This window comes from Triticum aestivum, chromosome 3A (assembly GCF_018294505.1).
Source record: "Triticum aestivum cultivar Chinese Spring chromosome 3A, IWGSC CS RefSeq v2.1, whole genome shotgun sequence".
Classification (NCBI taxonomy): Eukaryota; Viridiplantae; Streptophyta; class Magnoliopsida; order Poales; family Poaceae; genus Triticum; species Triticum aestivum.
In genome coordinates this window covers 4,572,367-4,581,377 of record NC_057800.1, presented here as the reverse complement: position 1 = coordinate 4,581,377, position 9,011 = coordinate 4,572,367, and the positions used below count along the sequence as shown (strand labels likewise).

Here is a 9,011-nt window from a genome sequence, read left to right as displayed (position 1 = left end):
CCTGAAGCAACATGGGCATGCTCAGTACATTAAGATTAAGGATACAACTATGAGGTGTTCTTAGTAATACATTTGAGGTCTCATCCCACTTTGATCTAACAAAAGATGGAACTTATGTGTGATTCTTTACCCACTTTTTAGGGTATATCGTAAATTTTCATCAAGGCTCATTTAATTTATTCACATTGATTACCAAACCTAGTAAATAAACATATGATTTCTTACTAGGATGATGCATGCGAGTGAAATATCAAATGTTGCTAATAAGCACTCAAAAATCTGTTTAGTTTAAGGATACATCAAACAATAATTAGGTATAATTGTGTAACATCATAATTTGAATACAATGGTCTGGAATAAAGAAATAAATAGAAGGTGATATAGTATTCACCATGATTGGTGTTACAACATGTTTGACGTCAATCATTAAAACCGATGTAAATTTATAAATAGTAGTAACTTGGTAGAAGAAAGTCGCATGTTGCCTCCCTAATGATCACAAGTCTTAGGGTAACATTCGCACTTGGCACCCTTTAGTCTTTTAAACCTGTTCCGGCATTGTCCATCATCCCATCCATCTTTCACACAACTATCTCGACACATTCCATTTTGATCAGGATGGCATTTATTCCAATGGTTGTGATAGCACATGTTTTCGGTAGATGAAACCTCACCTATGGATAAATAGACAAGGTTAGGAGAAGTAATATGAATGAATGTGTCCAGCAATGTTGATATGTCATTACACAGCATGAAACTTCGGCGAAATGCTGATACTATGGATAATTATACTTACTACATGTAGCCATAAGGCAGAAAAGAATCAAGCAACACATGGTTGTCTTCCTCCAGGCCTCCATGGTATAATGGCAGAATGTCGGTGATTTTTCTGAGAGAAGGCAAAGAATGTTGTGAAGATGGTGTGTGTTTTGGTTTCTATCATTCGGAGGTTCTTATAATGTCCGTGCCCTATAGATAGTATAAATAGTTAGGTCGTAAGGCCAAGAGGAAAGCAAGGAAGCAAAATTAACCAGAGGAATACAACTAAGTGAACTAAACTTGGCACACGTCTTACAACTTAAAATAAATAGTATATCTATCACCTATCTAAGTTTAGCTTGTTGAACTGAATCATTCCGCACATTGACAGGTGATAAGTGCATTACTATTTATATAGCATCCAAACTAAGATTGACGGTAAAGCACATTGGCTACAAAAGGGAACCAATGATATCTTCTTAATTTATCTATGTTTTTTGTTCTATTCATTCCATAATTCTATTAATTACAAAAATATTCAAATTTATTTGGACCAACATATTAATCAATTTTGTAGAGCTAGTTCATGTTTTCAATACTTATGCTTTAAGTGAAAATAGGTTTTTGGAGTTCCAGGGGAAGTCTGGAAAATTAGGAGGTTCAATTTAATAAAGGAAGGGAATCAAAAGTCCAAGGAACAAGGTCAGGAAGGACATTGGTGCATGGACACCCTGCCTAGGTTCTTATGCACACCCGGTTGGGGTTGATTTCTGATACCCTTGGTATATATACACCTCAAAAAACTTGGTCATATTTATCATATTTTTTTGTTTGGTGGCACTTCGCAACCCAAGGCCATCATATCTATAGTCATATTAAGGTAAGCTTCCTGAGCGAGGAAAGATCACTATCTTAGTTAACATTGATAATTGATGCTCTCATGGCAATATGTGAGGTGCCCATCAACAACATGAATCATTGTGCTCTCATAATAATCTGTTAGGTTATTCTTTATCTTTCATTTTTCCAAAAACAGGTAAAAAAACCCATGTTTTAACTTCTTCAGATGGCATTGACATTGTAGTCTTAACAACATGGCACCTCATAATGTTTCCGATACCATGTGATTGAGTGGGTTGGCTATAGGGGAGTCCATAACTGACCACAGGGAAATGTTTGCAATCATAAAACCATCCCACGTGATTTCTAAACCAAGAATCATATGAGAATATGGAGTCAATCACTGCCAATTCATTTCATTAAATTGCTTGTGATGGCATAACTATCTCTTGTTGTTTCTTCCCATATACCATTTGCGATGATACTAGTCATCACACACGTTACATGTCAGATGGAACGTGTGCATTGTACTGTCAATAGCACATGCAAAAGTTCAAAAAATCACTTTAATCTAGTTATGTATTGCACATGTTACATTCTAGGTGAACCGTGTGATTTAATATGTTCATAAAACATGTATTCTTTTAATAAATTGTGTGATTTGATGTAACCATAAATTTCTTCGTTGCATCAGAACTCAACAGACGCCTTGAGATGTAACACTCAGTGTACTCCTTTGGAAAGCACTAATCGGAAAGGCATTTAATTACACAACAATATTAAATGCTGCAACATGGCAAGGCGGTGAAACAGAAGTAAACTACTCTATCTAGTCATATTAAATGAGGTGGGAAATATTTAGATAGGATCCCTCAAAAATACCTCATGGCATTTAATGAGGATAATTAAGGTTCTTCCCTAAACTGTATTATAGGAGCTGCTAACCTGAAACTCAATGGTATATGTGAAAATAAAGTTAATTAGCTATGAGTTTAGTTGCAATCTACACATTTGTACTTTCCTAAACCATATATAAAATTTTGTGATCCAAAATGAACTTAATTAGTTACGAGTTTAGCAATTTTACAAGGGTATTTGAGCAATTTTAATTCAGACACCAAGTTAAAAATTGTTGACATATGTGAAAATAACTTATTAAGAAACTTGACGAAATTCTAAGAAACTTACATATATAACATATTTTTTGTTGAGAAATTTGCAAAGTTTATCTCCTCCAAGCTATTCATAGAAAGGCCCAGAAAACCGACTCAACAATTTGAAGCTATAATTACAAAAGCAAGCACCAAGTCATCACAAGGTGCTAACTCAAGCTTGGGGTTACAGTTGATACATATATTGGAGTTGAAATAAAATTCAGATTGACCCGGGCTGGGAAAACCCAACCTGGGAGGATCCTTCCTATAAGGACTTGGTCTGAAGAAACCAAGGACAAAAAATTACATGAACTACTGTTAGCAACAATCATGACCCATTGTCAGGAACAATCATGGCCCGGCATCATCAATCTCTGTAACTCGGCAACTTCGACGATCGCAACTCGACAAGCTCTACATCCTCAAGCTGACTGATTATCAGACGGATATCTTAAGTCCAATTTTTTTATCAAGCCGACGTATTCAAAGCCGGCTCAGTATCATAAGGATATCTTAAGTCCAATAATTTTGTCGAACTAGAGCATTGAAAGCCGACTCAAATGGATTATTTTTCCCCCAATATTTTTCTACAAGAAACCAGCGTCATATAGTTGATTTTGAAGCCGTCCCAGTGATGTAACAAAGAGACTCAGACTTTCCAAGAGGAATTCCATTGATGAAGCGCTTGAATTTTTGCATTGACAAAGTTTGACATATCTGCTAAAAAAAGATTAGTTATGAGATCATGGACATGTATCAAGGTGGTTGAGATGATGTCATGATATGGAGTAACTCAATAATTTCTATGTGTGGAAAATTTGCACGACCTGACAAAGATTGACTCGGTCGGGTGTCTTCAAAGAAGGAAAGGACAAGGACTATAGGATGAACATACGTTGGTCCAGAAGAACCCTCGACCCGGTGCATAACCTATCAAATTTGTTCTTGTGTTATTTTTCAGGATAAGTTTAACATGGATAAATTCAAATTAAACTAGGGCTAACGTTGGGGATATTCCCCATGGTTTGACCTGTCCAGGAGGTGTAACCCGGCCCATCACTTGGCGGCCCATGAGTCACCTGACTTAACGGGTCGACCTGGACGACAAGGACTAAAGGCCCAGTGTGCAACCAAGTAGAAAGCCAGCTCACGAAGAGGCTGGAGGCCGGCTCATGGAGAAGGCCCAGACTGGGTAAACCCAGCCAGGAAGATCACGACCCGGCCGACGAACCTTGCCAGGAGAAGACCCGAACTAGACTCCGGCTTGAAATAGAAAGGAGACTAGTTGTAATCCTACTAGGACTCTACATGAAGGCGCCCCTTCAACTTATATAAGGAAGGGCAACGCACCCCAAAGGGTGGTAGACAGACAAGTATTAGACAAGATCAAAGTAGATGCTCTCGAGATGAGAGGTAGCAAAATAGCACCATTGTAATCAAGATCATCACCATCATCAATATCAATTAAGCAGGATGTAGGATTTTTCCAACATCACGAGGGGCCGAACCTGGGTAAAACTTGTGTCTCTCAACTCCAACCAACCCCGTTCAAGCTACCACCTAGGTGCGATGGCCTCACCACTAAGTCATTTCACAAGGACATATTGCCGTGACAAAACTACGATAAGCAGGCTCAAGGTATAGGCTAAAAAAGCACCATGCTATCAAATTTACTTTGCGTATTGTTTTATGATATAATGCTAATACCTGAGCCTTTGGTTTTGATAGCCGTAGTGACAGAGCTTGAGGCTCTTAAGGTTGAGCTAAGTAGAGCTCGGCGTGAGGCGGAGCAGCAAAGGCTGCAGCCGCTCGGGCCGAGAAGGAGCTAGCCGAAGAAAGGGTAACTCGGGGAAACGACCAGGGCCGGGTCATCAAGGTCAAGGACACCCTTAAAGGCATGTACGTTGATCACGACGCCTTTCAGGTAGATGAGAAGAAGGTAACCACGGAGCTCAAGAGCCTGGCATACGCTGAGGTCCAGACCCAGGCCCGGGCGGACCGCAAAGTGCTGCAGCAAGTGAAGCAAATCGTTGTTGGTAAGCCGTTTTTTGCATCAGTGTATTTTTTGCCGCAAGGGGTTCATTGAGCTCACCCAAGTATGGCGATCCGCAGAGGCTTTCAGGGACCTCATGAGGAGCGCTTCATACGTCGGCCGCTACTTCGGTGCTCAAGAGGTACATGCCACGGAGAAGGCGTTCTAGAATCTGTTCCAGGCACCATCGTACCCAGAGCTGCTCAATAACCAAATGAAGCTACTCATGGAGCTTTTTCGGATGGTGAAGCCGGCACTGCAAGATCTTTACGTCCAGCTCTGGCCCGCGGCAGCGCTGCATAGCATCTTCTTCGGTCCACAGGCCCACCTGCGAGAGGTCGGCCCTCAGGTGAATCACTGGAGGGCATCCAATGGGCGTATGCTTGCATGGCGACTAACTATCGGCGTATTGATGTGACGCTCATGGCCTCAGGCCCCCTGAAGGGAAGAATCAGACCGTGGAGTAGTACTTGATTGGGGTGATGGAGGGAGCTCAGATCACTGAGGAGCGGTGTCCCAAGGACACATTATACTTCGGAATGACAAAGTTAGCACGATGTAAAGACATGCTTTTTGTTTGGTAATAAATGTAGCTTTATGTTCCAATGTACGAGCGTATATATTTATTTGCCCTTATATTTTTACTCTTGTGTGACCGAATTGGCTTTAGAGGCAAGCACATGATACAAAGGGTGTTTCATGTGCAGTTTCAACCCTTAGCCGATGTCTTGGTTCCCAAAGGCGGTCCACGCATATGAAATGAAGTAATCCGACTATTTTGGTTTCATAGCTTTCACTTAGTCTTTAAGATCTTAACTGTGGGTACTAGCGAATAGCCCCTGATGTGTGAAGTGGTCTGCAACTGGTCGGGGTTTAAGCCGCTATTCACTTCTGCCTATTTGAAGAAAAGCCCCTCGTTTTACGTGGATGATCTGCAACGAACCATTGTTTGACACTGTCTTCCCATTGCCGAATAGTTTACGCTTACAAGGACAGTTAGTTTTCGCCTTTCTCCACTGAGCCGCTGATACAATTGAAATGTCGGCGCAGTCGTAGTGGTTCTCCCTTTACACTCTTAGCCGAATGGGTCGTGAGCGTTAGAGGCAAGCACAGGAGCCGGGAAACCCAACTATTGATACTACTACAACTGGCAAGATACAGATTTCTAGAAAAGCACATAGCAACATGATACTACTACAACTTCGATTCATTCACGCCAGACCACATAACCACCTCATACGACTGGCAAGATAGAGATGTCTAGAGATGCAAGGTGGCACAATCTGGTGCAACCAATTAGTTAATCCATTGGACGCGGATGCTTGGATTTGCCTCCTATCATTCATTGGACGGAGGTAATTCAACGGATGGTATTCAAAGTTATTCATGCACTATATAGGGTGTCACCTCAATATATTCAAAGATCCTAGACATCTATGAGGTATCACCTCTTATTTTGAGCTTCTTTTTGTTGGGTTGAATCTTGCTCATGGTATGATTTTACCTATATTAGATTGAATCTTTTGGGAATCAATGAGATTTAATATGATGCATGTCTAGTATAAATTTGAAAGACACCCGAGGTGATGTCTAGCATCATTTATGGGGCTGCCTGAAGCAACATGGGCATGCTCAGTACATTAAGATTAAGGATACAACTATGAGGTGTTCTTAGTAATACATTTGAGGTCTCATCCCACTTTGATCTAACAAAAGATGGAACTTATGTGTGATTCTTTACCCCACTTTTTAGGGTATATCGTAAATTTTCATCAAGGCTCATTTAATTTATTCACATTGATTACCAAACCTAGTAAATAAACATATGATTTCTTACTAGGATGATGCATGCGAGTTAAATATCAAATGTTGCTAATAAGGACTCAAAAATCTGTTTAGTTTAAGGATACATCAAACCGTAATTAGGTATAATTGTGTAACATCATAATTTGAATACAATGGTCTGGAATAAAGAAATAAATAGAAGGTGATATAGTATTCACCATGATTGGTGTTACAACATGTTTGACGTCAATCATTAAAACCGATGTAAATTTATAAATAGTAGTAACTTGGTAGAAGAAAGTCGCATGTTGCCTCCCTAATGATCACAAGTCTTAGGGTAACATTCGCACTTGGCACCCTTTAGTCTTTTAAACCTGTTCCGGCATTGTCCATCATCCCATCCATCTTTCACACAACTATCTCGACACATTCCATTTTGATCAGGATGGCATTTATTCCAATGGTTGTGATAGCACATGTTTTCGGTAGATGAAACCTCACCTATGGATAAATAGACAAGGTTAGGAGAAGTAATATGAATGAATGTGTCCAGCAATGTTGATATGTCATTACACAGCATGAAACTTCGGCGAAATGCTGATACTATGGATAATTATACTTACTACATGTAGCCATAAGGCAGAAAAGAATCAAGCAACACATGGTTGTCTTCCTCCAGGCCTCCATGGTATAATGGCAGAATGTCGGTGATTTTTCTGAGAGAAGGCAAAGAATGTTGTGAAGATGGTGTGTGTTTTGGTTTCTATCATTCGGAGGTTCTTATAATGTCCGTGCCCTATAGATAGTATAAATAGTTAGGTCGTAAGGCCAAGAGGAAAGCAAGGAAGCAAAATTAACCAGAGGAATACAACTAAGTGAACTAAACTTGGCACACGTCTTACAACTTAAAATAAATAGTATATCTATCACCTATCTAAGTTTAGCTTGTTGAACTGAATCATTCCGCACATTGACAGGTGATAAGTGCATTACTATTTATATAGCATCCAAACTAAGATTGACGGTAAAGCACATTGGCTACAAAAGGGAACCAATGATATCTTCTTAATTTATCTATGTTTTTTGTTCTATTCATTCCATAATTCTATTAATTACAAAAATATTCAAATTTATTTGGACCAACATATTAATCAATTTTGTAGAGCTAGTTCATGTTTTCAATACTTATGCTTTAAGTGAAAATAGGTTTTTGGAGTTCCAGGGGAAGTCTGGAAAATTAGGAGGTTCAATTTAATAAAGGAAGGGAATCAAAAGTCCAAGGAACAAGGTCAGGAAGGACATTGGTGCATGGACACCCTGCCTAGGTTCTTATGCACACCCGGTTGGGGTTGATTTCTGATACCCTTGGTATATATACACCTCAAAAAACTTGGTCATATTTATCATATTTTTTTGTTTGGTGGCACTTCGCAACCCAAGGCCATCATATCTATAGTCATATTAAGGTAAGCTTCCTGAGCGAGGAAAGATCACTATCTTAGTTAACATTGATAATTGATGCTCTCATGGCAATATGTGAGGTGCCCATCAACAACATGAATCATTGTGCTCTCATAATAATCTGTTAGGTTATTCTTTATCTTTCATTTTTCCAAAAACAGGTAAAAAAACCCATGTTTTAACTTCTTCAGATGGCATTGACATTGTAGTCTTAACAACATGGCACCTCATAATGTTTCCGATACCATGTGATTGAGTGGGTTGGCTATAGGGGAGTCCATAACTGACCATAGGGAAATGTTTGCAATCATAAAACCATCCCACGTGATTTCTAAACCAAGAATCATATGAGAATATGGAGTCAATCACTGCCAATTCATTTCATTAAATTGCTTGTGATGGCATAACTATCTCTTGTTGTTTCTTCCCATATACCATTTGCGATGATACTAGTCATCACACACGTTACATGTCAGATGGAACGTGTGCATTGTACTGTCAATAGCACATGCAAAAGTTCAAAAAATCACTTTAATCTAGTTATGTATTGCACATGTTACATTCTAGGTGAACCGTGTGATTTAATATGTTCATAAAACATGTATTCTTTTAATAAATTGTGTGATTTGATGTAACCATAAATTTCTTCGTTGCATCACAACCCAACAGACGCCTTGAGATGTAACACTCAGTGTACTCCTTTGGAAAGAACTAATCGGAAAGGCATTTAATTACACAACAATATTAAATGCTGCAACATGGCAAGGCGGTGAAACAGAAGTAAACTACTCTATCTAGTCATATTAAATGAGGTGGAAAATATTTAGATAGGATCCCTCAAAAATACCTCATGGCATTTAATGAGGATAATTAAGGTTCTTCCCTAAACTGTATTATAGGAGCTGCTAACCTGAAACTCAATGGTATATGTGAAAATAAAGTTAATTAGCTATGAGTTTAGTTGCAATCTACACATTTGT

General features: G+C 39.1%; 2 long non-coding RNA genes across 2 annotated transcripts; both read right to left on the bottom strand.

Moving 5' to 3' along the window:
- Nucleotides 1-287: 287 nt before the first annotated feature.
- On the bottom strand, nucleotides 288-934 carry LOC123057443 (uncharacterized). Its single transcript, XR_006426854.1, has 2 exons — nucleotides 797-934; nucleotides 288-674 (listed from the first exon to the last, which is right to left on the bottom strand). It is a non-coding gene; the product is annotated as an uncharacterized lncRNA (long non-coding RNA).
- Nucleotides 935-6,698: 5,764 nt separating this feature from the next.
- Nucleotides 6,699-7,331, bottom strand: LOC123057442 (uncharacterized). The gene is made up of 2 exons (XR_006426853.1): nucleotides 7,194-7,331; nucleotides 6,699-7,071 (listed from the first exon to the last, which is right to left on the bottom strand). It is a non-coding gene; the product is annotated as an uncharacterized lncRNA (long non-coding RNA).
- Between the last annotated feature and the right edge of the window lie 1,680 nt (nucleotides 7,332-9,011).